Here is a 20,206-nt window from a genome sequence, read left to right as displayed (position 1 = left end):
TATTCCATTTGCACAACTCTGATCTGATTGAATTCTCACCGACAATGAGATGTAATCACTGCTAAGCCTTTTGTTATTGCGAAAGGGTTACCAAATTGGTGATTAAGACGGGCTTTGTCTAATTCTAGCCAGAAACTCAGAATTGATAGGAGGCAAGATCAAAAAAGGGGTAATTAGTGATTGGATAATTTTTTAACGTGAAATCTCTGAATAAAATATTTTTGGAGAAATTATTTAAAAGGTATAGTTTATTTATTCTAAAGATAATGACGTATACCTTTCCAGAGCATGTAATGTTATAGTATACTAGAAAGTAGATACTAAGAGAGATGTAGATGGCAAGAAAAGAATTTTAATAATGGATAGCTCTACCTCTCCGACGTGTTCTGTATAAAACGCAAGTGGTGCTTGAACAGTGTTGTCAATTTAAAATAGTTTAACGTTATGCTATACGAAGAAGTTGATACTAAGAGGGATGTAGATGGCAAGAAAACTGTGTTTGTCTCTTTGGGTTGTTTATGTCTCTTTGGGCTGTTTGTGTTTCATTGGGCTGTGTGTGTCTCTTTGGGTTGTGTGTCTCTTTGGGGTGTTTGAGTCTTTTTGATCTGTTTATGTTTCTTTGGGCTGTTTGAGTCTTTTTTGTCTGTGTTTGTATCTTTGGGGTGTTTGTGTCTCTTTGGGCTGTTTGTGTTTCTTTGGGCTATGTGTGTCTATTTGGGCTGTTTGTGTCATTTTGATCTGTGTGTCTTTCTTTTGGATGTTTGTGTCTCTTAGAGACCGTGTGTGTCTCTTTGGGCTATGTGTGTCTCTTTGGGCTGTTTGTGTCATTTTGATCTGTGTGTCTTTCTTTTGGATGTTTGTGTCTCTTAGGGACCGCGGGTGTCTCTTTGGGCTATGTGTGTCTCTTTGGGGCGTTTGAATCTTTTGGTCTGTATGTGTCTGTATGGGCATTTTGTGTGTCATTGGGCTGTGTGTGTGTCTGGTTTGGCGTTTTGTGTATCATATGGCTGTGTTTTTCTATTTATCCGGTGTGTTTTTCTGGTTTGGGTGTGTGTGTCTATTTTGGATGTGTGTCTCTTTTGGCAGTTTGAATCTTTTTGGTCTGTGTTTGTCTCTTTTGGCTGTTTGTGTCGTTTTGGGCTTTTTGTGTCTCTGTTGGATGTTTGCGTCTCTTTTGGCAGTGTGCATCTCTTTGAAATGTATGTGTATCTTGGTCTGTTTGAGTCATTTTGGTCTGTGTGTGTTTTTTTTGGCTGTTTGTGTCTCTTAGAGGCCATGTGTGTCTCTTTGGGCAATGTGTGTCTCTTTGGGGATGTTTGAATCTTTTTGGTATGTATGTGTCTGTATGGGCGTGTTTTGTCTATTTGGGTTGTGTGTGTTTCTCTTTGGGTTTTGTGTGTCTCTTCAGACTGTGTGTATGTCTTTTTAGCCTGTGTGTGTCTCTTTGGGCTGTGTGTCTCTTTAGGCTGTGTGTCTCTTTGGGCAGTTTGAATCTTTATGGTCTGTGTGTGTCTCTTTTGACTGTTAGTGTCGTTTTGGGCTTTGTGTCTCTCTGTTGGATGTGTGCATCTCTTTGGGCCGTGTAAGTCTCTTTGAGCTGTATGTGTCTCTTTGGGCTATGGGTGTCTCTTTGTGGAGTGTGTCTCTTTAGGCTGTGTGTGTCTCGTTGGACTGTGTGTCTTTTTTGGGGTGTCTGAGTCTTGTTGGTCTGTATGTGTCTCTTTGGGCTGTTTGAGTCTTTTAAGTCGGTGTTTGTCTCTTTGGGTTGTGTTTCTCTTTGGGCTGTCTGTGTCTCTTTGAGCTGTTTGTGTCTCTTGAGGTTGTGTGTGTCCCTTTGGGCTGTGTGTCTCTTTGGGTTGTTTGAGTCTTTTTGGTCTGTTTGTGGGTCTCTTTGGGCTGTTTGAGTCTTTTTGGTCTGTGTTTGTGTCTTTGGGCTGTTTGTGTCTCTTTGGGCTGTGTGTGTTTCTGTGGGCTTTGTGCGTCTCTTTGGGCTGTGTGTCTCGTTGGACTGTTTGATTCTTTTTGGTCTGTTTGTGTATCTTTGGGCTGTTTGAGTCTTTTTGGTCTGTGTTTGTCTCTTTGGGCTGTTTGTGTCTCTTTGGGCTGTTTGTGTTTCTTTGGGCTATGTGTGTCTCTTTGGGCTGTTTGAGTCATTTTGGTCTGTGTGTCTTTCTTTTGGCTGTCTGTGTCTCTTAGGGGCCGTGTGTGTCTCTTTGGGCTATGTGTGTCTCTTTTGGTAGTTTGAATCTTTTGGTCTGTATGTCTGTATGGGCGTTTTTTGTCTCTTTGGGCTGTGTGTGTGTCTCTTTGAGCTTTGTGTGTCTCTTCGGGCTGTGTGTGTCTCTTTAGCCTGTGTGTATGTCTCTTTGGGCTGTATGTGTCTCTTTAGGCTGTGTGTCTCTTTGGGCAGTTTGAATCTTTTTGCTCTGTGTGTGTCTCTTTTGGCTTTTTGTGTCGTTTTGGGCTTTGTGTGTCTCTGTTGGATGTGTGCGTCTCTTTGGGTCGTGTACATCTCTTTGAGCTGTATGTGTCTTTTGGGCTGTTTGATTCATTTTGGTCTGTGTGTGTTTCTTTTGGTTGTTTGTGTCTCTTAGAGGCCATGTGTGTGTCTCTTTGGGCAATGTGTGTCTCTTTGTGGTGTTTGAATCTTTTTCGTATGGCTGTGTGGGTATGGTCTTTGTCTGTCTCTTTGGGCTGTGTGTGTGTCTGTTTGAGCTTTTTGTGTCTCTTCGAAGTGCGTGTATGTCGCTTTAGCCTGTTTGTGTCTCTTTGGGAGTTGTGTGTCTCTTTGTTCTGTGTGTCTCTATGGGCACTGTTAATCTATATGTTCTGTGTGTGTGTATCTTTTGACTGTTTGTGTCGTTTTGGGCTTTGTGTCTCTGTGTTGGATGTGTGCGTCTCTTTGGGCCGTTTACGTCTCTTTGAGCTGTATGTGTCTCTTTGAGCTGTGGGTGTCTCTTTGTGATGTGTGTCTCTTTAGGCTGTGTGTGTCTCGTTGGACTGTGTGTCTTTTTGGAGTGTCTGAGTCTTTTTGGTCTGTATATGTCTCTTTGGACTGTTTGAGTTTTTTAGGTCTGTGTTTCTCTCTTTGGGTTGTGTTTCTCTTTGGGCTGTCTGTGTCTCTTTGAGCTGTTTGTGTCTCTTGAGGCTGTGTGTGTCTCTTTGGAATGTGTGTCTCTTTGGGCTGTGTGTCTCTTTGTGCTGTTTGGGTCTTTTTGGTCTGTTTGTGTGTCTCTTTGGGCTGTTTGAGTCTTTTTGGTCTGTGTTTGTCTCTTTGGGCTGTTTGTCTCTTTGGGCTGTGTGTGTTTCTTTGGGCTTTGTGCGTCTCTTTGGTCTGTGTGTCTCGTTGGACTGTTTGAGTCTTTTTGATCTGTTTGTGTCTCTTTGGGCTGTTTGAGTCTTTTTGGGCTGTGTTTGTCTCTTTGGGCTGTTTTTGTCTCTTTGAGCTGTTTGTCTCTTTGGGCTGTTTGAGTCATTTTGGTCTGTGTTTGTTTCTTTTGACTGTTTGTGTCTCTTAGGGGTCATGTGTGTCTCTTTGGGCTATGTGTGTCTCTTTGGGGTGTTTGAATCTTTTTGATTTGTTTGTGTCTCTTTGGGCTGTTTGTGTTTCTTCGGGCTGTGTGTGTCTCTTCGGGCTGTGTGTGTCTCTTCGGGCTGTGTGTGTCTCTTTAGCCAGTGTGTGTCTCTTTGGGCTGTGTGTGTCTCTTTAGTCTGTGTGTCTCTTTGGGAAGTTTGAATCTTTTTGATCTTTTTGTGTCTCTTTGGGCTGTTTGTGTTTCTTTGGGCTATGTGTGTCTCTTTGGACTGTTTGAGTCATTTTGCTCTTTGTGTGTTTCTTTCGGTTGTTTGTTTCTGTTTGAGCGTTTTTTTGTCTCTTTGGGCTGTGTGTGTGTCTTTTTGGGCTTTTTGTGTCTCTTCTGGCTGTGTGTGTCTCTTTAGCCTGTGTGTGTGTCTTTGGGCTGTGTGTGTCTCTTTAGGCTGTTTGTGTCGTTTTGGGCTTTGAGTCTCTCTGTTGGATGTGTGCGTCTCTTTGGGCCGTGTACGTCTCTTTGAGCTGTATATGTCTCTTTGAGCTGTGGGTGTCTCTTTGTGATGTGTGTCTCTTTAGGCTGTGTGTGTCTCGTTTGACTGTGTGTCTTTTTGGGGTGTCTGAGTCTTTTTGGTCTGTATGTGTCTCTTTGGACTGTTTGAGTCTTTTAGGTCTGTGTTTGTCTCTTTGGATTGTGTTTCTCTTTGGGCTGTCTGTGTCTCTTTGAGCTGTTTGTGTCTCTTGAGGCTGTGTGTGTCTCTTTGGGCTGTGTGTCTCTTTGTGCTGTTTGAGTCTTTTTGGTGTGTTTGTGTGTCTCTTTGGGCTGTTTGAGTCCTTTTGGTCTGTGTTTGTCTCTTTGGGCTGTTTGCGTCTCTTTGGGCTGTGTGTGTTTCTTTGGGCTTTGTGCGTCTCTTTGGGCTGTGTGTCTCGTTGGTCTGTTTGAGTCTTTTTGATCTATTTTTGTCTCTTTGGGCTGTGTGTGTCTTTTTGGGCTGTTTGTGTCTCTTTGGGCTGTTTGTGTCTCTTTGAGCTGTTTGTCTCTTTGGGCTGTTTGAGTCATTTTGGTCTGTGTTTGTTTCTTTTGACTGTTTGTGTCTCATAGGGGTCATGTGTGTCTCTTTGGGCTATGTGTGTCTCTTTGGGGTGTTTGAATCTTTTTGGTCTGTTTGTGTCTCTTTGTGCTTTGTTTGTCTCTTTGGGCTGTGTATGTCTCTTTTGCCTGTGTGTGTCTCTTTGGGCTGTGTGTGTGTTTTTAGGCTATGTGTCTCTTTGGTCAGTTTGAATCTTTTTGATCTGTTTGTGTCTCTTTGGGCTGTTTGTGTTTCTTTGGGCTATGTGTGTCTCTTTGGACTGTTTGAGTCATTTTGCTCTTTGTGTGTTTCTTTCGGCTGTTTGTTTCTGTTTGGGCGTTTTTTTGTCTCTTCGGGCTGTGTGTGTGTCTCTTTGGGCTTTGTGTGTCTCTTCGGGCTGTGTGTGTCTCTTTAGCCTGTGTGTGTGTCTCTTTGGGCTGTGTGTCTCTTTGGTCAGTTTGAACCTCTTTGGTCTGTGTGTTTCTCTTTTGACTGTTTTTGTGTCGTTTTGGGCTTTGTGTGTCTTTGTTGGATGTGTGCGTCTCTTTGGGCCATGTGCATCTCTTTGAGCTGTATGTGTCTCTTTGGGCTGTGGGTGTATCTTTGTGATGTGTGTCTCTTTAGGCTGTGTGTGTCTCGTTGGACCGTGTGTCTTTTTGGGGTGTCTGAGTCTTTTTTTGTCTGTATGTGTCTCTTTGGGATATGTGTGTCTCTTTGGGCTGTTTTGAGTCTTTTTGGACTGTGAACGTCTCTTTCGGCTGTTTGTGTTTCTTTGGACAGTGGGTGACTCTTTGGGCTGCGGGTTGATTGTTAGAAGTATGTATTAGCGAGGGTATAGTGGAGGGCGAGTTGCTAGAGAAAAATCTAAGTTAATAAGGGTTTTTGACCTTAAACTTTTGTAAGAAAATTATGGAAAATACAATTCGTCGGTTCATAGGTGAAACTTAAGTCCAGGTATGGATCGAAAAATAAACTATATATGTAAAATCTGAGCTAATAAGGGTTTTTGATCATAAACTCTAGTTTCCTATAAGAAAATTATAGAAAATACAATTCTATCGTTCAAATGTGAAACTTAGTTCCATTCTCTGGTTCAAATGTAGAAGAACCAGTGTGGGTGAGTTTAAATAAAAAAATTTTAACAAGAAATGACTGAAAAGTGTTTTGGGGGAGATGGCTTGATTGGCAGAAGGATGTATTAGAGAAGTTATAGTGGAGGGCGACAAAGTCTTCAAAGTCAAGGCTATTAGAAAAAAAAAGTTCTGAATATTTTTGTAAGTTTGTAGTTTACGCACTAATATCATATCAGTAACGATTCTATTTGAACTTTCTCCAAGTTGATCAATCAAACGTGAAACTTAGGTCCATTCTATGGTTCAAATGTAGAAAAACCCGTGTGGATGAGTTGAAATAAAAAAAAATTTTAACAAAAAACGACTGAAAAGTGTTTTGGAGGAGATGACTTGATTGACAGAAGGATGTATTAGCAAAGTTATAGTGGAGGGAGACAATGTCTTCAAAGTCAATGCTATAAGAAAAAAAAAAGCTCTGAATATTTTTGTCAGTTTGTAGTTTACACACTAATATCAATATCAGTAATGATTCTATTTGAACTTTCTCCAAGTTGATCAAATTGGTCTCTAAACGGTTCATGATAAAAAATAGTTTGGGACAAGAAAAAAACTAAAATAATGTCGTGAAATCATTTTTGACACTCAGAGAAGTTCTTTTTTTTATGTGTAAGTTTTTGTGTGTGTATGTGTAAGTTGTGAATGTGTGTGTGTAAGATTTTTTTTGTGTGTGTAAGTTTTGTGTGTGCGTGTGTAAAATTTTTTTTGTGTGTGTGTAAGTTTTTTTTTATGTGTGTTTAAGTTTTTTTTTGTGTGTGTAAGTTTTTGTGTGTGTGTAATTTTTTATGTATGTGTAAGTTTTTTTATGTGTGTAAATTTTTGTGTGTGTGTGTAAGTTTTTGTGGGTGTGTAAGTTTTTGTGTTTGTGTAAGTTTTTGTGTGTGTGTGTGAAAGTTTTCGTGTGTGTGTGTAAGTTTTTATGTGTGTGTGTGTAAGTTTCTGTGTGTGTGTGTAAGTTTTTGCGTGTGTGTGTAAGTTTTTGTGTGTGTGTAAGATTTTGTGTGTGTGAAAAAACTAAAATAATGTCGTGAAAACATTTTCAACACTCAGAGCAGGGGGGGGGGTGTTGGGATTTAATAATATAGAGACAACGAATTTACTTTTTAAAAAAGTGTGACTCAAAGACGAAAATTTTTTGTGTGTAAGTTTTTGTGTGTGTATGTGTAAGTTGTGTGTGTGTGTGTGTGTAAGTTTTTTTTTGTGTGTGTGAGTTTTTTGTGTGCGTGAGTTTTTTTGTGTGTGTGTAAGTTTTTTTTTATTTGTGTGTAAGTTTTTTTTGTGTTTTTTTAAGTTTTTTTTTTGTTTGTGTAATTTTTTGTTTGTGTGTTATTTTTTATTTGTGTGTTAGTTTTTTGTGTGTTTGTAAATTTTTGTGTGTGTGTGTGTAATTTTTTGTGGGTGTGTAAGTTTTTGTGTTTGTGTAAGTTTTTGTGTTTGCGTGTGTAAGTTTTCGTGTGTGTGTGTTTTATTTTTCATGTGTGTGTGTAAGTTTCTGTGTGTGTGTAAGTTTGTGAGTGTGTATGTAAGTTTTTGTGTTTGTGTAAGATTTTATGTGTGTCAAAAAACTAAAATAATGTCTTGAAATCATTTTCAAAAATCAGAACAGGGGGGGTGTTGGGATTTAATCATAAAGAAACAACAAATTTACTTTTATAGAAAGTGTGACTCAATGACGTTTCGCTCTTTTCACTGGCTTAAAATTGCATAAAAACGGGCCTAACAAGTGTTACAATCCTTTTGTTTGCTCAAAATCGTGTAAGTTTCCGTGTGTGCGTAAGTTTTTTGTGTATGTATAAGTTTTTGTGTGTGTGTAAGTTTTTTTTTTGTGTGTGTGTGTAAGTTTTTCTGTGTGTGTGTAAGTTTTTTGTATGTGTGTAAGTTTTTGTGTGTGTGTGCGACCTAGTGGTACTAAAATATCGTAAGAGGGCTCATTTGACTGGAAATTAAAAGTTCTAGTGCCATTTTCAAGTCACCAAAAAGATTGGATGGTAACTACGCCGTCTCTCGCACCTCTTTTTTCCGAAATCGTGCAGTCAAAATTTGACACGACACACAAACAGAGTCATAGTGAGAGAGATATCCAAAAAGTTGGGTTGATCTAGGTTCACTTAGAGTGGCGCGCCACTCTAAGTGAACCTAGATCAAATGAGCCCTCTTACGATATTTTAGTACCACTAGGTCGCACACACACACAAAAACTTACACACATACAAAAAACATACACACACACACAAAAACTAACACACACACACACACAAAAAAAAATACACACACACAAAAACTAACACACAAAAAAAAAAACTTACACACACACAAAAAAAAAAATTACACACACACAAAAAAACTTACACACACATAAAAAAACTTACACACACAAAAAAAAAAATTTACGCACACACAAAAAACTTACACACACAAAAAAATTTTACACACACACATTAACAACTTACACATACACACAAAAAAACTTACACATAAAAAAAAAGATCTTCTCTGAGTGTTGAAAATGATTTCATGACATTATTTTAGTTTTTTTTTTATTGTCCCAAACTATTTTTTATCATGAACCGTTTAGAGACCAATTTGATCAACTTGGAGAAAGTTAAAATAGAATCATTACTGATATTAATATTAGTGCGTAAACTACAAACCGACAAAAATATCCGGAACTTTTTTTCTTATAGCCTTGACTTTGAAGATATTGTCGCCCTCCACTATAACTTCGCTAATACATCCTTCTGTCAATCAAGCCATCTCCTCCAAAACACTTTTCAGTCATTTTTTGTTAAAAAAAAAATTTTATTTCAACTCATCCACACGGGTTTTTCTACATTTGAACCAGAGAATGGACCTAAGTTTCACATTTGATTGATCAACTTGGAGAAAGTTCAAATAGAATCGTTACTGATATGATATTAGGTCGTAAACTACAAACTTACAAAAATATTCATATCCAGAACTTTTTTTTTCTTAGACCCTTGACTTTGAAGACTTTGTCGCCCTCCCCTATAACTTTACAAATACATCCTTTTACGGATGAAACAATCTCCCCCAAATCACTTTTCAGTCATTTCTTGTTAAAAATTTTTTATTTCAACTTACCCACACGGGTTTTTCTACATTTGAACCAGAGAATGGAACTAAGTTTCACACTTGAACGATAGAATTGTATTTTCCATAATTTTCTTATAGGAAACTAGAGTTTATGATCAAAAACCCTTATTAGCTCAGATTCTACAGAAGTAGTTTATTTTTCGATCCATACCTGGACTTAAGTTTCACCTATGAACCAACGAATTGTATTTTCCATAATTTTCTTACAAAAGTTTACGGTCAAAAACCCTTATTAACTTAGATTTTTATCTAGCAACTCGCCCTCCACTATAACTTCGCTAATACATACTTCTTCCAATCAACCCGCAGCCCAAAGAGACACCCACAGTCCAAAGAAACACAAACAGCCGAAAGAGACATACACAGTACAAAAAGACTCAAAACAGCCCAAAGAGACACACATATCCCAAAGAGACACATACAGACAAAAAAAGACTTAAACACCCCAAAAAGACACACAGTCCAACGAGACACACACAGCCTAAAGAGACACACATCACAAAGAGACACCCACAGCCCAAAGAGAAAAATACAGCTAAAAGAGACGAACATGGCCCAAAGAGACGCACAAATCCAATAAATACACACAAAGCCCAAAACGACACAAAAACAGTCAAAGGAGACACACACAGACCAAAAATATTCAAACTGACCAAAGAGACACACACCCCAAGGAGACACACACACAGGCTAAAGAGACACACACAGCCCGAAGAGACACACAAAGCCCAAAGAGACACACACACATTCCAAAGAGACAAAAAAACGTTCAAACAGACACAAACAGCCGAAAGAAACAAACAAAGAGCAAAATGACTCAAACAGTCCAAAGAGACACACATAGCCCAAAGAAACACAAACAGCCCAAAGAGACACATACAGATCAAAAAGATTCAAACTGCCCAAAGAGACACACAGCCTAGAGACACACACAGCCCAAAGAGACACACACGGGCTAAGGAGACACACACAGCCCGAAGATACACACAAAGCCCAAAGAGACACATACAGACCAAAAAGATTCAAACACCCCAAAGAGACACACATAGCCCAAAGAGATACACATGACCCCTAAGAGACACAAACAGTCAAAAGAAACAAACACAGACCAAAATGACTCAAACATCCCAAAGAGACCAACAGCTCAATGAGACACAAACAGCCCAAAGAGACAAACACAGCCCAAAAAGACTCAAACAGCCCAAAGAGACACAAACAGATCAAAAGACTCAAACAGTCCAACGAGACACATAGCCCAAAGAGACGCACACAGCCCAAAGAGACAAACACAGACCAAACAGACTCATACAGCACAAACAGACACACAAACAGATCAAAAAGACTCAAAGAGCACAAAGAGTCACACAAACAGACCAAAAAAGATTCAAACAGCTCAAAGAGACACACAGCCCAAAGAGACACACAGCACAAAGAGACACACACAGCCTCAAGAGACACACACAACTCAAAGAGGCACAGACAGCACAAAGAGAAACACAACCCAAAGAGACAAACACAGACCTAAAAGACTCAAACAGTCCAAAGAGACATATACAGACCAAAAAGACTCAGACACCCCAAAAAGACACACAGTCCAACGAGACACACACAGCCTAAAGAGAAACACATCACAAAGAGACACCCACAGCCCAAAGAGACACATACAGCTCAAAGAGACGTACACGGCCCAAAGAGAAGCACACATCCAACAGAGAGACACAAAGCCCAAAACGACACAAACAGACAAAAGAGACACACACACAGACCATTAAGATTCAAACTGCCCAAAGAGACACACAGCCTAAAGAGACACACACAGCCCAAAGAGACACACACAGGATAAAGATAAATACACACCGTCCTAATAGACACAAAAAGCCCAAAGAGACACACACACAGCCCAAAGAGAAAAAAAACGCCCATACAGACACATACATACCAAAACGATTCACACACTTCAAAGAGACACACAGTCATCGAAGACACACAAATGACCTCTACGATACAAAAACATCAAAAGTAACAATCAACAGACCAAACTGACTAAACATGTCATATAGCCACGGACCGCAAAAATATATGAACACGCACAAAAGAAACGCTCACTTCCGAAAGATTGACAAAAGCCAAAACCCGACACAAAAAGCTAAAAGAAACACACACAGAACAAACAGATTCAAACTGTCCAAAGAGAAACACCCCCTAAAGAGACACATACAGCCCAAAGAGACACACACACAGGATATATAGACACACACAGCCCGAAGAGACACACAAAGCTCAAAGAGACACATACACATCCCAAAGAGACAAAAAACGCCCATACAGACACATACAGACCAAAAGATTCAAACGCCCCAAAGAGACAAACATAGCCCAAAGAGACACACACGGCCCCTAAGAGACACAAAGAGCCAAAAGAAACACACACAGACCAAAATGCCTCAAACAGCCCAAAGAGACACACATAGCCCAAAGAAACACAAACAGCCCAAAGAGACAAACACAGCCCAAAAAGACTCAAACAGCCCAAAGAGACACAAACAGATCAAAAAGACTCAAACAGTCCAGCTAGACAAACATCACGAAGAGACGCACAAAGCCCAAAGAGAAACACACACAGACAAAGGATACACAAACAGCCCAAAGAGACAAACACAGACCAAAAAGACTCAAACATCCCAAAGAGACACACAGATAGACCAAAAAGACTCAAACAGCCCAAAGATACACACAGCCCAAAGGGACACACACAGCCTCAAGAGACACAAACACCTCAAAGAGACACAGACAGCCCAAAGAGAAACACAACCCAAAGAGACAAACACCGACTTAAAAGACTCAAACAGCCCAAAGAGACACATACAGACCAAAAAGACTCAGACACCCCAAAAAAGACACACAGTCCAACGAGAGACACAGAGCCTAAAGAGACACACATCAGAAAGAGACACCCATAGCCCAAAGAGACACATACAGCTCAAAGAGACGTACACGGCCCAAAGAGATGAACACATCCAACAGAGAGACACAAAGAGCAAAACGACACAAACAGTCAAAAGAGACACACACAGACCATAAAGATTCAAACTGCCCAAAGAGACACACAGCCTAAAGAGACACACACAGCCCAAAGAGACACACACAGGCTAAAGAGACAAACACAAAGACCGAAGAGACACACAAAACCCAAAGAGACACACACACAGCCCAAAGACACAAAAAACGCCCGTATAGACACATACATACCAAAAAGATTCAAACATCCCCAAAGAGACACACATTGCCCAAAGAGACACACATGGCCTCTAAGAGACACAAACAGCCAAAAGAAACACACACAGACCAAAATGAATCAAACAGCCCAAAAGTCACATAAAGCTCAAATAGATGCACACGGCCCAAAGAGACGCACACATCCAACAGAGACACACAAAGCCCAACAAGACACATAAAGCCTAAACAGACACACACACACCGAAAAGATTCAAACTGCCCAAAGAGACACTCAGACTAAAGAGACACACACAGACCAAAGAGACACACACACAGGCTAAACAGACAAAGACATCCCGAAGAGACACACAACGCCGAAAGAGACACACAAACAGCCCAAAGAGACAAAAAACGGCCATACAGACGCATAGATAGCAAAAGATTCAAACTCCCCAGAGAGACACACATAGCCCAAAGAGACACACACGGTCCCTAAGAAACACAAACATCCAAAAGAAAGACACACAGATCAAAATGACACAAACAGCCCAAAGAGACACACATAGCCCAAAGAGACACACACGGTCCCAAAGAGACACAAACATCCAAAAGAAAGACACACAGATCAAAATGACACAAACACCCCAAAGAGACACACAAAGCCCAAAGAAAAACAAACAGCACAAAGAGACACAAACACCCCAAAGAGAAAAACACAGACCAAAAACACTCAAACACCCCAAAGAAACAAACACACAAAAAAAAGACTCAAACACCCCACAGACACACACAGCCCAAAGAGACACAAACAGCCCAAAGAAACACAAACAGCCCAAAGAGAAACAGAGCTCTTAAAGAGATAAACACAGTTTTCTTGCCATCTACATCCCTCTTAGTATCAACTTCTTCGTATAGCATAACGTTAAACTATTTTAAATTGACAACACTGTTCAAGCACCACTTGCGTTTTATAAAGAACACGTCGGAGAGGTAGAGCTATCCATTATTAAAATTCTTTTCTTGCCATCTACATCTCTCTTATTATCAACTTTCTAGTATACTATAACATTAGACTCTATTTTAAACTGACAACACTGTTCAAACGCCATTGAGATTACCTTAACTGCTAATCACTTTAACCCTTTTTCTCTATCGTCAAGTACATGCTCTGGAAAGGTACCTAGGAAGATAAGGCAATTCAGAGACCGGAGGGGAATCCTCGCTTGTAACTGGTAATCACTTTAACCCTTTTTCTCCATTGCCAAGTACATGCTCTGGAAAGGTACCTAGGAACATAAGGCAATTCAGAGACCAGAGGGGAATCCTAGCTCGTAACTGCTAATCACTTTAACCCTTTTTCTCCATCGTCAAGTACATGCTCTGGAAAGGTATACGTCATTATCTTTAGAATAAATAAACTATACCTTTTAAATAATTTCTCCAAAAATATTTTATTCAGAGATTTCACGTTAAAAAATTATCCAATCACGAGTTTCCGGCTAGAATTAGACAAAGCCCGTCTTAATCACCAATTTGGTAACCCTTTCGCAATAACAAAAGGCTTAGCAGTGATTACATCTCATTGTCGGCGACAATTCAATCCGATCAGAGTTGTGCAAATGGAATAACTTTTCGCAAATTGAGTTAGCTTCTATTTCATAGACAAAATATTCGAATTCCTTTTATTAACAGCGAAACAAGACACGCTGGTTTTCTAACATGGGGCTTACCCTAAACAAGACATGTATACTGTGAATTAGAAATCCGGTAAATTGTGTCAGAAAAACTTGAACCAAACCAGATTATACCCACCTAACCAGATTGTACCTACCAAACCAGATTATACCTACCAGAAACCGGTCCGGTGCGGGGGCGTACGCAAAATAGTACCTTGGTTACTACTCACCATATCTCAGATCAGCATGTAATCCATGTAATCCTTATTTTCAAATGACTTGGTATGTTCACTAATGTATTGGAGATGAGTAACAGTTACAGCTTAGAAGACTATTCGTGACTGTTTTATTACAACATGGATTTATTTCTACGTTCCTATGACAATTTGATCAAAAATACTATTACAACTTAACTTTACTGTTCAAGCTAAATGCTCAGAAAAGTCTTATGCGTTATCTGAAAAATTTGAATACAGATTCACTTGCAAGGGTTAGGAAAGTCACAAAACACTAATTGAATTCTCCAAGGATTTTCGTTTTTATATGACGGTTGTTCTAAATATTCCTGTGACAACACATAGTTTGGATTCACAGTTGTAGTATTCATTCATAGTCCTTAATATTTATATTTTTTCAGATCCGCTTAGACAATTATAATAAAAATCGAAGATCTTGCCATGTGTTAGTTTTTCAGTTCCCATTGTCTTGAAAAAATGCTCCCGTTTGATTATATATTAGCCTATTATTTTTCCTGTCCATGATGAAAAATATTTTGGTCTTTCTAGGTATGTATACACTTAAAAATAAAAAAACAGTAAAGAAATAAAATGGTGCATGGCAAGAATAAAAAAAAAACACACACACAAATAAAGCAGAAGCAACTAGGAAAGTAGAATATACCAAATCGATAAAGCAAGCAAATATAGCAATTAAAAATATCAAACTAAACAAAAAACAATAATAAACAATAATTGTATACCAATACAAAAACTAATTAAAATCGAAATAAACTAACTACAGATTTACATAAATAGGCTCCTATGATGCAATAATAATAATAATAATTATAAAAAAAAATCAAATCACAAATATAATGTATTGAGGGAAGTGAAAGATCTTTACTGATAGGACAAGCACATACCCGTGGGGGAAGGAGGTGGGACCCCTTTCCCCTCCAACACAAGGCCATATCCAGAGGGTTTAAAGAATTCAAACCCCCGCCCTCAGAAATGTTTGTCTGAGTCGTAAAATAGTAATAAAAATGCATATAAACAAAATGAGCCTTTTATAATTTTTTTTACCTCCCCCCCCCACCCCCAAACAGAAATCCTGGATACAGCCCTGTTCCAACATTTCAAATTTTTAAAATTTGTCTACAATACTTTATATTTTTCATAAGATTCCTTTATTTCTGGTGGTTTGTCACAATTGCACCCCACTCCCCCGAAAAAAATCTCGAGTATATATCTGTTCCGGGGTTATTCCTAAAACAGACAACTTTACTTTGATAATGAAGTTGCACCCAAAATCGTCAGTTCTGCTTGCTAAGTAACAGATTAAAAATAAATAAAACTGTGTAAAACAAAAACTCACTATATACACTGAAAAGCGTTGAATAGGCAGAAGACTATGAAAACCCATCATTGCAGTCAAAAGCAGATCTAGAGCAAAATCTTGGAGGGGGGATGAGATAAGGGCGCCAACAATTAAGATGCACACCCGGACTCGCTTTTGGCAACTCAACATCTATAAGGCATATTTACTCAAGAGGGCTGGAGGGAGCAGTAGCTTTAGTCTTATTTGTTGTAATTTCTGTTGGCTTTAAGTTTGGGTTGATTATTCAATTTAGTTTAACGTTAGCTTCCGTTTTCCTTAAGTCATTCATATTAAATACTGTTCGTTTCAAGGGCGGATCCAGGATTTTTTTTAGGGGGGGGGGGCAAAATAGGCTGATCCGATAAACCTGCGTTAGGGGTAAGTTTAATTAACGCAAAATTGCGTTAATTAAGTAAATTACACTACTTTAGACAATTTTAGGGGGGCGTGCGCCCCCCTTGCCCCTCCCCTGGATCCACCAGTGGTTCATTTTAACTTTAGCTTACTATATAACTTTATTTCTGCTCCTTTTAGGCTCTCAAGTCGCTCTTTGCTTTTCGTAAGAAAAACAAAAACATTTTTGAAAATCTACAAAAATTGTCACTTTAAGGCTTAAAGTTTTTTTTAAGCTTAGAGTCATTTTAAAATCTTCAATCATTTTAATAGCTAGAGCATAAGCTATTAAAATGAATAGAATGTTGAAAATGATAATTTGAAATGCAATTGCTGTTTCACCTTGCAATCAATCTATCATCTCTCCTTAATTGATTGTCGTTTCCTCTTCGTCTCCCTTTGATTTATTTCAGCTGATTATTATTAATTTACAGTAAGTGCCCTCTATAGAATGTACGAAGGAGGGACAATGAATTCATCTATTTATGAAAGAAACCTAGTGTGGGCTGTCAGAAGAAAACAAGACCATCATCGAAGTTCATCTTATTTCTACACCATAAACAAATTATAATCGGTATTTGATCGACTCAACCTCTTCCTTGTTCGACTTGAAAATCATGATCTTAAAAAATTAACTTTGGCATTCCAGCCACCCCCCCCCCCCCCTTGCAGATACTTCTCAAAGTTTTGGTGGCAAAAGTATGGTCTTCAAGGAGAGAATGCGCCCTCATATTAAGGATATAAACCAGAATATGATGTTAAAAACAAGAAAAAACTAAATACCAGAATTTGTTTATTTGAATGAAAATTAAGTGGCGTTAAAATCTAAAATAAAAAGAAGTTAGCTTATGTGTTAGAGAAGCTACCGCCCCCTCGATTTGCGCTAAATCTTAACTTCTTCCGTAATCCCTCAATATTAAATGCTCTAACAGGATAGTAATATGATAATCTGTTTAAAGTTTTTTTTTCTCACGCTTTTTCTAAACGTTTGTAATTACCAACTGAATATCCACGGTGCGCTCTGAAGGCTTCAAGGGAAATCACTGGATAAACTTTAGCATGAAGACTGAGGATGTGAGGGAGTGGCTGACCCCTTATACATTTACTAAGTTGTAGCTACTGCTGACCATGGCAAATTTATATGGTGCAGTTTTCATTAAGATCACATACCCTTTTGGGTGTGTTCTCGAAAATGGAGCGAATTTCTCAGGCTCGTAAGTTCTGAAGGATAACTTTCACCTTAATGGTGTTTGTATATTCATAATTATAAAACATAAAATAAAAACATAACATATTGTTATTAAAATCCCGTTTTCAGAATTTTGGTAACTATTTGTCCGTGTCACTCCTTAGTTTCAGTTCGTTACCGCGAACTGTTTGATCTGATTGAAGGATCGAAATTTACAGTGACCAGCTCATTTTAAATGGACATAACAACTTTTGCAAAGCACAACTGGTAAATCATGCCAAGTTTTTTTGTTGTTGTTGGGTGTAACACCGAATAGGGAAAAGGTCAGATCTTAAATATTTGCATTCTGGTAGTACGGGTAACTAATGTATTTCTTATTGCTTGCAAAAATTAAATTATGTATTTCTACTTTAAAAAAAAAAATTGAAGCATTCAAGAATTGAAATAGAAGGTAGCGTTGCATGGGTAAGGAAAGGAGGTGCAACACCCTCAGGTCAACTTCGTCAACAATTGCTGCTGGACCATTTTGGTTTTGATTCATCCTGATAGATAAGTCGCTGTAGTTGCCAAACCTCAAAATGTTTAGAATGGTGTGTCCCAGAAGTTCCTTAAGGACGGTCTCGAAATATCTTTTTGTGGGGAAAACCACCCTTATTCTCTCTTGCCTTTATTCGCCTATTTCCTTACACCAAATCATTGTTGCTACTCGTAAAAATGCACCATAAATACAAGCAATCAAAATGTAGAACCAAACCCAATCTATGTTGTTATTTTTACAGTTTAAAAAAATTAACTTTTGATTTATTGCTGGAATAGCCTACTATAAGTATAAACGAATGGTTCACGACGTGGATTTCCGCGTCTTATTGGCTGACAGTTTAATTTTTTAAAGGGGTTGTCGGGAATCATTTTAGCAAAAGTTAGTTGCACTGACTATGAACTGGGGCATTTTTTTGGAAGGGGGGGGGAGTACACAAAAAAACTTCAAAAACACATTAAAAGTTTTATATATGCATTTTTGCTATATTTATACGAATCGGACAAACATTTTGAGGGGAGGGGTTTAAAACCCCCTAACCCCTCCCTGGATATGGAATTGCTTACATATCATTGGGGTAGTAGAGGGTTGAAATACTCCTATATGTAACATGGCAAAAATTGCAGGTTGGTAATTCCTTATCATTTACAAATTTTTGAAGTCATAGGAAATTTTAGAGACAAAACTGTAGACGGCTCCACAAAGTAACACTTAAGCAACATCAGTTGACACTCGACTTGAATTAAACTGCAAAAAAGAACTTACCTTAAATGTGTATTGACTGGGTGAGCACAAGGCAATACCAAAAGGAAAAATACAACTGTTAATAACAAAACCTAAAACTTAACAAAAGTTCAGCACACTGAAGACTGAACACAGAACACTGAAGGCTTCAACTTTAGGACCATGATTCAGGTTTGGCCCTTGATTTGCAGTGGCAGTGCGACAACTAACTTCTATTACTATGGGTGCTGGTCAGAAAATTTCTGACCAGACATCAAAATTCTGATAATCATTATTGAATTATGGGTCAATAGGAATAACCCGCTGGATGTAACTTCAAATTCAAACTATCATCAAAGACTAAGCTAGGTTCTGACAAGAATTAAATTTTGCTCTGCGGGGCGAATTTTACGTCGCCCGATGAAAAATAAAATCATACGGAAGAGGATTCGGTGGGTGTCTTATAGAAAAAGTCAAAATTTGTGTTTCCGGCCGGCAAAACTGCGTATAAAATAATAAAAGCTTAATTAAAATCAGCAAATGGAAAAATTTAAAACTCAAATGATTAATGATTTGTAAGATCAGATACGGTTTTAGGGGAGGGGTAGAGGGAGCACTTGCCCTGGGCGCAGAAATTTTAGGGGCAAAAAATTTCGAATAAATTATCTAGTGATTATAATAATTTTGTAATTTTCGTTTAAAAAAAAATAAATTAGAGGGCGCAGTTAATATTAATGCATTAAAATAATTAACAAATTGAAAAAATTAAAACAAATAAAATGAAAAAAAAATATTTAAAATTATTCAATTAAAGTAATTAAAAATAGTTTAAATAATAAATAAAAAAATAATAAAACAGATTATTATTTAATTAATAAATAGAAAATAATCTTATGAATATAAATGAAAATTTTGCAAAAACTTAGCCTGAAAATTTTGTGGAAGGCAGGAGGTGGCACTAGTCAAGATATCACCCCTAAGGGTGCAAGAGAAGCCAGAACCGTCATTGGTTAAAATAATGGCAAAGTGGGTAAAATGGTAAAAGCAATATAACATGTATCATTGGAATTGTTGTTGACGTTCCTATTCAAAGGAAATTTACTTCTAGGAAAAACAAACAGTTCGCTAACATTCACAGAGGCACCGTTTGACCGTCTCCTCGTGACAAAACCTTATCTTCGGTTAGAACTCAACTTTAGGCATTAATCATAGGCAGCGGAATAGCGCTGCCTAAGTAAAGAGCGACGTGGGCACAATGTGTTATTTATTTTTTCATTTTTTTCGTTTAGACAAGGGCACTTAGCATCGAAGGAGCTGTCGTAGAAACTTCAAAAATGGCTGATTGTATTAGAAATTGAAAGGGCTAGTGCCCTTTTTAATAGTCGAAAGTGATTGAAGGGCAACTAACCCCATCCCACGCCCTCCATTTCCCCAATCACATTCAATCAAAATTTTGAGATAGCTGTTTTGTTAAAAGTAGTTAAAAGATCCAGAAATTATGTCTTTGAGGATGAAACCCCCCCCCCGCAGCCCTCAGGGCAAGGGTTGTAAGTTATGCCCTGGGAGCATTTAAGGTTTATATAGAAAGGGTGATCGTAGAAAAATCGGAGGGGGCTCATTGGATTGCTAATCAGAAGTTTTATTGCCCTTTTTGAGATTCAAAGTGATCGGAGGGCGGATACCCCTCCCCTCCCCCACACACACCTCATATTTTCCCGAAATGCATCTGATAGAAATTTTGAGATGGCCATTAGTTGTCGTAGAAACTTCAAAAAGAGCTCATTCGATTGAAAATTGAAAAGGCTAGTCCCCTTTTTAACAGTCAAAAGTGATTGGAGGGCAACTAACCCCCCTCTTATGCCCACCGTTTCCTCAAACACATCCAATCAAAATTTTGAGATAGCCATTTTGTTAAACGTAGTTGAAAGATCCGGAAATTATATCTTTGAGGATAGCAGAACCCCCCCCCATCCCTCAGGGCAAATGCTGTAAGTTATGCAGTGGGGAAAATAAGGTATATATAGAAAGGGCA

At 38.4% G+C, this 20,206-nt stretch overlaps 1 protein-coding gene across 4 annotated transcripts in view; it reads right to left on the bottom strand.

Annotated features, from left to right (window-relative positions):
- Positions 1-20,206, bottom strand: part of if (integrin subunit alpha inflated) — a 187,348-nt gene that overhangs the window by 66,602 nt on the left and 100,540 nt on the right. The window lies entirely within an intron of this gene.

Source organism: Artemia sp. Qi Xiang Cuo, chromosome 8 (assembly GCF_049724085.1).
Source record: "Artemia sp. Qi Xiang Cuo chromosome 8, ASM4972408v1, whole genome shotgun sequence".
NCBI classification, from domain to species: domain Eukaryota; kingdom Metazoa; phylum Arthropoda; class Branchiopoda; order Anostraca; family Artemiidae; genus Artemia; species Artemia sp. Qi Xiang Cuo.
The sequence above is the reverse complement of the archived record's forward strand: the minus strand, read 5'-3'. Positions and strand labels throughout refer to the sequence as shown.